Genomic DNA, 12,453 nt, shown 5'->3' with positions numbered 1-12,453 from the left:
TTGTAATATCTCACTCCTCGGAGCCTATTGAATAAATACTTTGAGTCATAGAGTTCTGTTGTGATGCCATGTTGTATTTGCACATATCGAGTATATTGTGTGTATGATTTGAAATGCTTGTTATGTGTGGGATTCGACAACCTAGTTGTTTATCCTTAGTAGCCTCTCTTACCGGGAAATGTCTCCTAGTGCTTCTAGTGAGCCATGGTAGCTTGCTATTGCTCCAGAACTGAAAGTGCTAGTGATCGACTAGAGGGGGGGTGAATAGGTGATTTTTATGAAAGTCTTCAAAACATGGAAGTTTCGAAGACAAACGATAGAAATAAACCTATTACCATGCAGCGGAAGGTAGACTACACTAGGCAAGCCATAGTCAAGTATTCAATGAAGTGAAAGCACAAAGACTAATAGCAACTAGGCAGTATGGATCAGGATGGAAGATAGTATGAGGCCAATCAGAACAAGCAGTCACACAGTGAAGACAAATAGATAATCCAAGACTTCACAAGGACCAATCTGTAAGTAAAGAGATGGGAAGGATAGAACCAGTGGCTCGTTGAAGACAATGATTTGTTGGACCAGTTCCAGTTGCTGTGACAACTGTACGTCTGGTCAGGGAGGCTGAGATTCAACTCAGAAGACCGCGTCTTCACATTATTCCCCTTGAGCTAAGGACACCCAGTCCTCGCCCAATTACTCTGGTAAGTCTTCAAGGTAGACTTCCAAACCTTCACAGACTTCGTTCACCGGCGATCCACAATGACTCTTGGATGCTCAAAACGCGACGCCTAACCGGCTGGAGGATTCACAGTCCTCAAGTGTAATAAATCTTCAGATCACACAGACAAGAAGATTTCTCTCTCAAAGGCTTCGAGGTGGGTTGCTCTCAAACGACAAAAGCCGTGCACTAACTCTAAGCAGCCAACCAATTTATGGTGTAGGGGGTGGGCTATTTATAGCCACTAGGCAACCCGGCCTAATTTGTCCTAAATGACCCTGGGTCACTAAGGAACTGACACGTGTTCCAACGGTCAGATTTCAAACACACACGACAACTTTACTTGAGCTGCAAGCAAAGCTGACTTATCCAGCTCTGGATAAGATTTGCTCTCATTGTCTTCGCTCGAAGACATAGGATTTTGGTTAAGCATCACTTCAGTCATTCTAACTGCTTCACTTGGACCCCACTTAACAGTACGGTGGTTCCTATGACTCAACAAAGGAGAAAAAAGAACGACGAAACAACTAAGTCTTCGCGCTCCATAGTCTTCACGCGATGTCTTCTCTTGTCATAGTCTTTAATGTGAATGTCTTCACATACCACCTTTGACTTCAATGTCTTCATACATTTTTAGGGGTCGTCTCTGGTAGGAAAACCGAATCAATGAGGGACTTCTACCTATGTTATCCTGCAATTCTCACAAACACATTAGTCCCTCAACCAAGTTTGTCGTCAATACTCCAAAACCAACTAGGGGTGGCACTAGATGCACTTACAATCTCCCCCCTTTTCTGTGATTGATGACAAACTGGTTGAAGTTTTCAACGGGGATAGAAATATGTGAAATTGTAAAGGTTTTAAGTATTGTCTTTGTAAGTAGCAGAAAGGCTCCCCTGAAGATGTACATATAAGTATTTTGCTTTTGAATGCAAATGCACATGGCAGGTTGTACTTGCGGAGCTCCTCTTCTATTTATGAAGACAATTCATCATGCATGAAATGATATAATGAAGATAATGACATGCATAATGAAAAATGGTCGTCTGCAAAATGACTTTGTGCGGAATTTATCGTCGCACATGCGGAATTTATCATCGCAACACATAGTGTCGAAAAAGGTAGCAGACGACCATCAAGTTTAAGTGTTACAACTCAAAACGAACCAAATGTTTCAAAAGTGAGAGTTGTAAGCACTTGGCAAAAGTAGCAGAAAGTAAAGCAACCACCCATATGGACCCGCTTGAAGACTATCAGCTCATATGCTTCTCCCCCTTTTGTCAGTAATGACCAAAAAGGTTTGAATACATAGAGCTTCTACTCGTTCCCATGAGGTGCAGGCGAAGCAGCAGGGTCGTCGTTGAAGTCCGGAGGTGCAGAAGAACTCGATGCAGTGTCGAGACGCGCTGAAGGTGGAGGTGGTGAAGTGGAATCATCTTGATCATCGATAACACTGGCATTCATCGTGGCACCTGAGGAAGAATAGTCAGAGTCTTCAAGGGAGGGAGTTCGACGCAAGTGAGCATTCCTTGGAGGAGTGGAGTCAAACTTGAATATTTCTATGAAGCCATCGTCTTGAAGATCTTCTTCAGCAGTGAGCAAAGTCAAACTCTTCCAGGACCTTCGACAGGTTTCATGTGTAACAAAGGCATTCTTGGTGGCAAGATTGCGAATGCGATTGACGTCCACCAAGAGGCTTGATACGTCTCCAACGTATCTAATTTTCCAAACACTTTTGCCCTTGTTTTGGACTCTAACTTGTATGATTTGAATCGAACTAACCCGGACTGACGCTGTTTTCAGCAGAATTGCCATGATGTTGTTTTATGTGCAGAAAACAAAAGTTCTCGGAATGACCTGAAACTCCACGGAATATCTAACAATAAATAATAAAAAATCCTCGCCAAAGATGAAGACCAGGGGGGCCACACCCTTCTCACGAGGGTGGGGGGCGCCCCCTAGGGAGCGCCCCTACCTCGTGGCCCCCCTGGAGACCTTCCGACTCCAACTCCAACTCTATATAACTACTTTCAGGGAGAAAAAAATAGGAGAGAAGAAATCATTGTGTTTTACGATACGGAGCCGCCACCAAGCCCTAAAACATCCCGGGAGGGCTGATCTGGAGTCCGTTCGGGGCTCCGGAGAGGGGGATTCGTCACCGTCGTCATCATCAACCATCCTCCATCACCAATTTCATGATGCTCACCGCTGTGCGTGAGTAATTCCATCGTAGGCTTGCTGGACGGTGATGGGTTGGATGAGATTCACCATGTAATCGAGTTAGTTTTGTTAGGGTTTGATCCCTAGTATCCACTATGTTCTGAGATTGATGTTGCTATGACTTTGCTATGCTTAATGCTAGTCACTAGGGCCCGAGTGCCATGATTTCAGATCTGAACCTATTATGTTTTCATCAATATATATCAAAGTTCTAGATCCTATCTTGCAAGTCTATAGTCACCTATTATGTGTTATGATCCGTTAACCCCGAAGTGACAATAATCGGGATACTTACCTGTGATGACCGTAGTTTGAGGAGTTCATGTATTAACTATGTGCTAATGCTTTGTTCCGGTTCTCTATTAAAAGGAGGCCTTAATATCCCTTAGTTTCCATTGGGACCCCGCTGCCACGGGAGAGTAGGACAAAATATGTCATGCAAGTTCTTTTCCATAAGCATGTATGACTATATTCGAAATACATGCCTACATTACATTAACGAATTGGAGCTAGTTCTGTGTCACCCTATGTTATGACTGTTACATGATGAACCGCATCCGGCATAATTATCCATCATTGATCTGATGCCTACAAGCTTTCCATATACTGGTTTACGCTTATTTACTTTTGCGTTGCTATTGTTACAATCACTACAAAATACCAAAAACATTACTTTGCTTTCATTACTATTTTGTTACTGTTACCATCACTATCATATTACTTTGCTACTAAACACTCTGCTGCAGATACTAAGTTTCTAGGTGTGGTTGAATTGACAACTCAGATGCTAATACTTGAGAATATTCTTTGGCTCCCCTTGTGTCGAATCAATAAATTTGGGTTGAATACTCTACCCTCGAAAGGTGTTGCAATCCCCTATACTTGTGGGTTATCAAGACTAATTTCTGGCGCCATTGTCGGGGAGCATAGCTCTATTCTTTGAGTCACTTGGGATTTATATCTGCTGGACACTATGAAGAACTTGAGAGATCCAAAAACCAAGATTTATCCCTCAACTACGAGGGGAGGTAAGGAACTACCATCTAGCTCTGCACTTGATTCACCTTCTGTTATGAGTAAGCTTGCGACACCTAAACCTGCTTCTGCTATTCGTTCTGATATGTCGCATGTTATTGATGATGCTACTTCTGCTATACATGATACTTATGATGAAACTACCTCTTTGCCTGATACTACTATGCCACTTAGTGATTTTCTCGAGGAACGACTTGCTAGGGCTAGAGAGATTGAAAATATTGAATCTGATTATGAAGATGAAAGTGATGATGAAGAATCACTCGTTATTCCTAAGGGTTATTTATTTGATCAAGATGCTTCTTTAGCTATTTTAGCTTGCAAAGATAGATATGAACTCAAAAGGTTATTAGCTAAATGGAATAAGCAATCTCTAAATGCTAGGATGAGACCTGACCATGCTTTTGTTACTTCACCTATCTGTGTTGCTGATAAGGATTATAAATTCTCTGTTGATCCTGATATAATTACTTTGGTTGAATCTGATCCTTTTCATGGCTATGAATCTAAAACTGTTGTAGCACATCTTACTAAATTAAATGATATAGCCACCCTGTTCACTAATGATGAGAGATCTCGCTACTTTTATATCCCTAAAATATTTTCGTTCTCATTAAAGGGTGATGCTAAGATATGGTTTAATTCTCTTGATCCTGGTTGTGTGCATAGTCCCCAGGATATGATCTATTACTTCTCTGCTAAATATTTCCCTGCTCATAAGAAACAAGCTGCTTTAAAGGAAATATACAACTTTGTGCAAATTAAAGAAGAGAGTCTCCCACAAGCTTGGGGGAGGCTTCTCAAGTTACTTAATGCTTTGCCTGATCATCCTCTTAAGAAAAATGAAACACTTGATATCTTTTATAATGGACTAACCGATGCTTCCAGAGATTACCTGGATAGTTGTGCTGGTTCTCTTTTCAGGGAAAGAACACCGGATGAAGCTGAAATCTTATTGAATAATATGTTGACAAATGAAAATAATTGGACACCTCCGGAGCTAGATCCTGCTCCAATTAATGATCCTATTCCTAAACCAACTCCGAAGAAGAGAGGTATTCTATTTCTCAGTCCTGAAGATATGCAAGAGGCAAAGAAATCTATGAAAGAAAAAGGTATTAAAGCTGAAGATGTTAAGAATTTACCTCCTATTGAAGAAATACATGGTCTTAATTTACCGCCTGTCGAGGAAACATATGATCTTAATCCTTTATTTATTGAAGAACCTCCAGACCCCGATAACCCGACACAGGTAGTAAAGGTAAATTCTCTCTATAGATATGATAAAGCTGAAATCCCTCCTGCTAAAATTGCTAGTCAATGCTTGGATGAGTTTGATAATTTTATGTTTAAATAAGAAGACTTCAATGCTTATTTTGGTAGACAGTTAAAACAAGATGCTGATATGATTAAATACTTGGGTGATTATATGGCTAATATTAGACATGAACTTAAACTTGTTAGCAAACATGCTTCTATGGTTAACACTCAAGTAGAACAAGTACTTAAAGCTCAAAAAGAGTTGCTCAATGAGATGAATAGTAAGAAAAATGATTATGCTGTTAAAGTGGCTACTAGAACTGGTAGAATGACTCATGAACCTTTGTATCCTGAAGGCCACCCTAAGAGAATTGAGAAAGATTCTCAGAGAAATGAAATTGATGCACCTAATTCTTCTAAAAGGAAGAAAAAGAAAAATGATAGAACTGTGCAAACTTCTAGTGAACCTATTGCTGAACCACCTGATAATCCAAATGGTATATCTATGTCTGATGCTGAAACACAATCTGGCAATGAGCATGAACCTAATGAAAATGTTAATGATGATGTTCATAATAATGCTCAACCTAGTAATGATAATGATGTAGAAACTGAACCTGCTGTTGATCTTGATAACCCACAATCAAAGAATCAATGTTATGATAAGAAAGACTTTGTTGCTAGGAAACATGGTAAAGAAAGAGAACCTTGGGTTCAGAAACCCATGCCTTTTCCTCCCAAACCATCCAAGAAAAAGGATGATGAGGATTTTGAGAGCTTTGCTGAAATGATTAGACCTATCTTTTTACGTATGCGATTAACTGATATACTCAAAACAAATCCTTATGCTAAGTACATGAAAGATATTATTACAAATAAAAGAAAGATACCGGAAGATGAAATTTCCACCATGCTTGCTAATTATACTTTTAAGGGTGGAATACCAAAGAAACTTGGAGATCCAGGAGTACCTACTATACCATGCAACATTAAAAGAAATTATGTTAAAACTGCTTTATATGATCTTGGAGCCGGTGTTAGTGTTATACCTCTCTCTTTATATCGTAGACTTGACTTGAATAAGTTAACACCTACTGAAATATCTTTGCAAATGGTTGATAAATCAACTGCTATACCTGTCAGTATTTGTGAGGACGTGCCTGTTGTGGTTGCAAACGTTACTATTTTAACGGACTTTGTTATTCTTGATATTCCCGAGGACGATAGTATGTCTATTATTCTTGGAAGACCTTTTCTTAATACTGCAGGGGCTGTTATTGATTGCAACAAAGGCAATGTCACTTTTCATGTTAATGGTAATGAGCATATGGTACTCTTTCCGAGGAAACAACCTCAAGTTCATAGTATCAATTCTATCGGAAAAATTCCATCGATTATATTTGGAGGTTTTGAATTTCCTCTTCCTCCTGTCAAGAAGAAATATGATATACTTATTATTGGGGATGTGCATATCCCCATTGAGGTAACCTAGTGTTATTCGAAATTTCTCTGGTTTCATGTTAATCGGAATGAGTTTGTTAACAAGAACCTTGTTAGTGGATTCATTTTGACAAGCATGAGATGGATGAAACTAGAAGCACAACCCTCTGTACCCTCTCTATGCTTTCTGTTATTTAGTTGAAATAAAATTAAAATAAATAATTTTCTGTCTGTTATCTGATTATCCGTGCAATATAAAAATACCTCAAAAATAAAAGTTTTCCCAATGCCCTGAAAATTAAATATGATTTTTTATAGAATATTTGAGGATTTATGGAACAAAGAACACACCAGGGGGGCCAACCACCTTGCCACGAGGGTTGAGGGCGCGCCCACCCCCTAGGGCATGCCCCCTGCCTCGTGGGCCCACGGTGGCCCTCCTCCACTTATTTCTGCACCCATCCTCTTCTTCTTCCTCACACAAACATGAAAAACCAGCTCAAACCCAAGTCCAAGCTCGTTTTGCTGCCATTTTTGATCTCCTTGCTCAAAGCACCTCTCACAAAACTGCTTGGGGAGATTGTTCCTTGGTATGTGGCTCCTCCATTGGTCCAATTAGTTTTTCTTCTAGTGCTTTGTTCATTGCAAATTTTTGCTGCTTAGGTGACCCTGTTCTTGAGCTTGCATGTCAAATTTATATGGTCAAAAGTAGTTTTGATGCATGATATAGGCTCTAGGCACTTGTAGGAGTAGTTGCTATCAATATTATTGAGTTTGGTTTACTTTTATTTTGAAGTTACTAAAAATTTCAGAATTTTTCAGAAAATGATGAGGAGATTATTGAGGGGCTCATCGAGCCAAAGCTCGAAGGAAAAGACATCAAAGCCTAAGTATGATTTGCCGCGCACCGGGGAGGTTCGGGCATGTGAATGGCCTTCCGAGGATTTCTTAAGAGCAGCCGGGATTTATGAAGATTTTCATGAGTTGGCTCATAATGCAGGCCTCACCGCTTTCCTCCACGACCAATGCGATCAGTATCTCTTACTCACAAATACCTTTGTGCAAAACTTTCATTTTCATTCGAGGAACTCACCACCTACTGTGGAGTTTCATTTATATGATGAGCATAAGGAGATGTTACTTTATGATTTCTGTCGGATTTGTTTGGTCCCTTTTGGGGGCAAGACAGAAGAACCACATCATGATGATGTGGAGGGATCTATTAATACTATCACTCTAGGAGAAACTAGGAAGGTTTCCGATGCACGAATCACTAGCATACATTTCCCTGTTTTATGTTACTTTGCATTATTTGCTAGTCGTTGCTTAATTGGACGCGGAAACTGTGGAAACCTTAGTATCCCTGATATAATTATTCTGCTCCAAGGTTTATATAGTGATAACACTTTTAGTATGGGAGGCATTATTGCTAGACGGTTAAGTATGAACCGTACTAAGGGTCCCATCTTTGGAGGCATCTATGCTACACGCCTAGCTGCACATTTTAACATACCTATTAGGCATGCTGAGAAGGAAGAAAAAGTGCTGCCTCGTGTTTATTTAGATTATAAAAGTATGGTGGCACATGATTTTATTGTTAAGAATAGGGAAGGAGAGCTTAAATATCAATTGTTCTTTAATAAACATCATCCTGAGACTATTACCTTGCCTGCTCCTTCTTTGTTTGATTTAACTGTAGGCAAGTACCTTGTTCCATTGACGGCTATCCATGCCTACCGGAACCCTGCACCAGCCGAGGAGTCAGAACGGAACCACAATTTGATCCTTCACGACAGTCTAACTATCAGTGGGATCCGGAGATGATTGCTAGCCAGTGGCAATCGGAGCCTTCTTCTTCCTCATCGCAGTACGACCACAACTATTATTATGGATATCAGCCAGGCCAGCCGTGGCCATAAACCAACTTAGGCCAAAAGCCTAAGCTTGGGGGAGTACGTATTTCTCACCGACATTACATTTATGTTCACATACACTCATTGCTAGATGTCGGTGCTCATACTTTTTCATTGTATCATCCATGCTAGTTTATTTCCTTTTATGCTTTCTTCTTGTGTGTTTAATAAACCTTAAGAAAAAAACCAAAAAAATTAGTTGTAGCTTTTAATTAATTTACTTTCCATGCTTGTAGTAGTAATTAAAAAGAAAACCCAAAAATATTTCCTGTTCTTCTTTTGCTTGTTGGGAGCTTTCCCGTGTAAATAGTTTTATTTCTTTTCTTTTCTTTGGGGGTCAGTAGGAGAATACCATGATTAAATTGTTGAAGTGGCTCTTATATGCATTATTGTTTATCTGACAAAAGAGCCCATATTGCCTTGTCTTCTCCTGTTTATTGAATGCTCGTAGATTCCAGCTTAGTCCAATGCACGTGCACTCTTATTATTATTCACATCGTTCGTTCGTGCAAGTGAAAGGCAATTATGATGATATATGATGGACTAACTGAGATGAGAAAAGCTGGTATGAACTCTACCTCTTTTGTTTTTGTAAATATGATGAGTTCATCGTTCTTGATTCAGCTTGTTATGAATAAACATGTTTGCAATGACAATTACAGATCATAGTTGCTTGTGCCATGCTTGATTAGCTATGAGTTATAATGGTTTACCTTGCGTGCCAACATGCTATTAAAATGGTTATGATGTGGTATGATAGGGTGGTATCCTCCTCTGAATGATTTAAGTGACTTGACTTGGCACATGTTCACGCATGTAGTTGAAACAAATCAACATAGCCTTTACGATATTTATGTTCATGGTGGATTATATCCTACTCATGCTTGCATCCAATGTTTATTAATTTTAATGCATGTACATGGTTGTTGTCGCTCTCTAGTTGGTCGTTTCCTAGTCTTTTGCTAGCCTTCACCTGTACTAAGCGAGAATACTGCTTGTGCATCCAAACTCCTTAAACCCTAAAGTTATTCCAGATGAGTCCACTATACCTTCCTATATGCGGTATCTACCTGTCGTTCCAAGTAAATTTGTATGTGCCAAACTCTAAACCTTCAAATAATCATCCTGTTTTGTATGCTCGAATAGCTCATGTATCAACTAGGGCTGTCTGTATCTTCCATGTTAGGTGGGTTATTCTCAAGAGGAGTGGACTCCGCTCCTCACTCACGAGATAAAGGGCTGGTCACCGGTATGCCCAGTCCCATGCTTTATGCAAACTAAATCAAAATAATTGCAAACAAAACTCCCACTGGGACCTGATGTATGTTGGAGGCACTCATTGTTTTGAGCAAGCCATGGATTGATGTTTGTTGGTGGAGGGGGAGTATAAACTTTACCATTCTGTTTGGGAACCGCCTATAATATGTGTAGCATGGAAGATATCGCCATCTCTTGGTTGTTATGTTGACAATGAAAGTATACCGCTCAAAATATTATTCACCTCTATTTCAAAACCGAGCTCTGGCACCTCTACAAATCCCTGCTTCCCTCTGCGAAGGGCCTATCTATTTACTTTTATGTTGAGTCATCACCCTCTTATTAAAAAGCACTAGCTGGAGAGCGCAGCTGTCATTTGCATTCATTATTGTTAATTTATATTGGGTGTGACTATGATTGGATCTCTTTTACCACGAATTACAATGTCTAGTCAGTCCTTGATCTTTAAAGGTGCTCTGCATTTATGTTTTGCGGTCTCAGAAAGGGCTAGCGAGATACCATCTTATTATATCATATTATGATTGTTTTGAGAAAGTGTTGTCATCCGAGATTTATTATTATGGCTTGCTAGTTGATTATGCTATTGATATGGGTAATCATGAGACCTGAGAATTATTCCAAATGTGGTTAGTCATAATCTTTGCTGAAAACTTGAATGCTAGCTTGACATATTTACAACAACAAGAGCAAACAGAGTTTGTAAAAGTTTTTCTTTATTTCTTTCAGTTTGTCAACTGAATTGCTTGGGGACAAGCAAGGGTTTAAGCTTGGGGGAGTTGATACGTCTCCACGTATCTACTTTTCCAAACACTTTTGCCCTTGTTTTGTACTCTAACTTGTATGATTTGAATGGAACTAACCCGGACTGACGCTGTATTCAGCAGAATTGCCATGATGTTGTTTTATGTGCAGAAAACAGAAGTTCTCGGAATGACCTGAAACTCCACGGAATATCTTACAATAAATAATAAAAAATCCTTGCCAAAGATGAAGACCAGGGGGCCCACACCCTTCTCACGAGGGTGGGGGGCGCCCCCCCTAGGGCGTGCCCCCCTACCTCGTGGGCCCCCTGGAGACCTTCCGACTCCAACTCCAACTCTATATAACTGCTTTCGGGGAGAAAAAAAATAGGAGACATGAAATCATCACCGCCAAGCCCTAAAACCTCTCGGGAGGGCTGATCTGGAGTCCGTTCGGGGCTCCGGAGAGGGGGATTCGTCGCCGTCGTCATCATCAACCATCCTCCATCACCAATTTCATGATGCTCACCGCCGTGCATGAGTAATTCCATCGTAGGCTTGCTGGACGGTGATGGGTTGGATGAGATTCACCATGTAATCGAGTTAGTTTTGTTAGGGTTTGATCCCTAGTATCCACTATGTTCTGAGATTGATGTTGCTATGACTTTGCTATGCTTAATGCTTGTCACTAGGGCTCGAGTGCCATGATTTCAGATCTGAACCTATTATGTTTTCATCAATATATGAGAGTTCTAGATCCTATCTTGCAAGTCTATATTCACCTATTATGTGTTATGATCCGTTAACCCCGAAGTGACAATAATCGGGATACTTACCGGTGATGACCGTAGTTTGAGGAGTTCATGTATTCACTATGTGCTAATGCTTTGTTCCGGTTCTCTATTAAAAGGAGGCCTTAATATCCCTTAGTTTCCATTAGGACCCCGCTGCCACGGGAGGGTAGGACAAAAGATGTCATGCAAGTTCTTTTCCATAAGCACATATGACTATATTCAGAATACATGCCTACATTACATTGATGAATTGGAGCTAGTTCTGTGTCACCCTATGTTATGACTGTTACATGATGAACCGCATCCGGCATAATTATCCATCATTGATTCGATGCCTACGAGCTTTCCATATACTGGTTTACGCTTATTTACTTTTCCGTTGCTATTGTTACAATCACTACAAAATACCAAAAACATTACTTTGCTTTCATTACTATTTTGTTACCGTTACCATCACTATCATATTACTTTGCTACTAAACACTCTGCTGCAGATACTAAGTTTCCAGGTGTGGTTGAATTGACAACTCAGCTGCTAATACTTGAGAATATTCTTTGGCTCCCCTTGTGTCGAATCAATAAATTTGGGTTGAATACTCTACCCTCAAAAGCTGTTGTGATCCCCTATACTTGTGGGTTATCAAGGCTTTGCATCTGACGCTTAAGCCAGTCATGATGCTTATCCTGTTTCTGATGTAGCGCGATGAGATGCTCTCGGTCATTGAGAACACGAGATCGCTTCCGAGGCGTTTGGGCAATGGTGCTTCCAGTGGCGTCAGTTTGGGCGCGAGGGGCACGTGTGTTACCAGCCAAGGGATAAACACGAGAGACTGCCTGAACTCCTTGAATGGGCTGGGTGAAGCTTTGACGATCAACTTTGTGAAGATAGATTGGATCCTTAGCAGGCTCTGGGTAAATAGCTTCAACAGACAGAGCAACCTCTGGCAAGAATACAAGATGATTGCGCGCAGACGGCTGATAGTTAAAGGCAGAGTGAAGCTTGATAAGGCGCATTACCCACAGAGTGTAGAACTTCAGACCAAAAATGTCGGAGTC

This window comes from Triticum dicoccoides, chromosome 5A, assembly GCF_002162155.2.
Source record: "Triticum dicoccoides isolate Atlit2015 ecotype Zavitan chromosome 5A, WEW_v2.0, whole genome shotgun sequence".
NCBI classification, from domain to species: Eukaryota; Viridiplantae; Streptophyta; class Magnoliopsida; order Poales; family Poaceae; genus Triticum; species Triticum dicoccoides.
The sequence above is the reverse complement of the archived record's forward strand: the minus strand, read 5'-3'. Positions refer to the sequence as shown.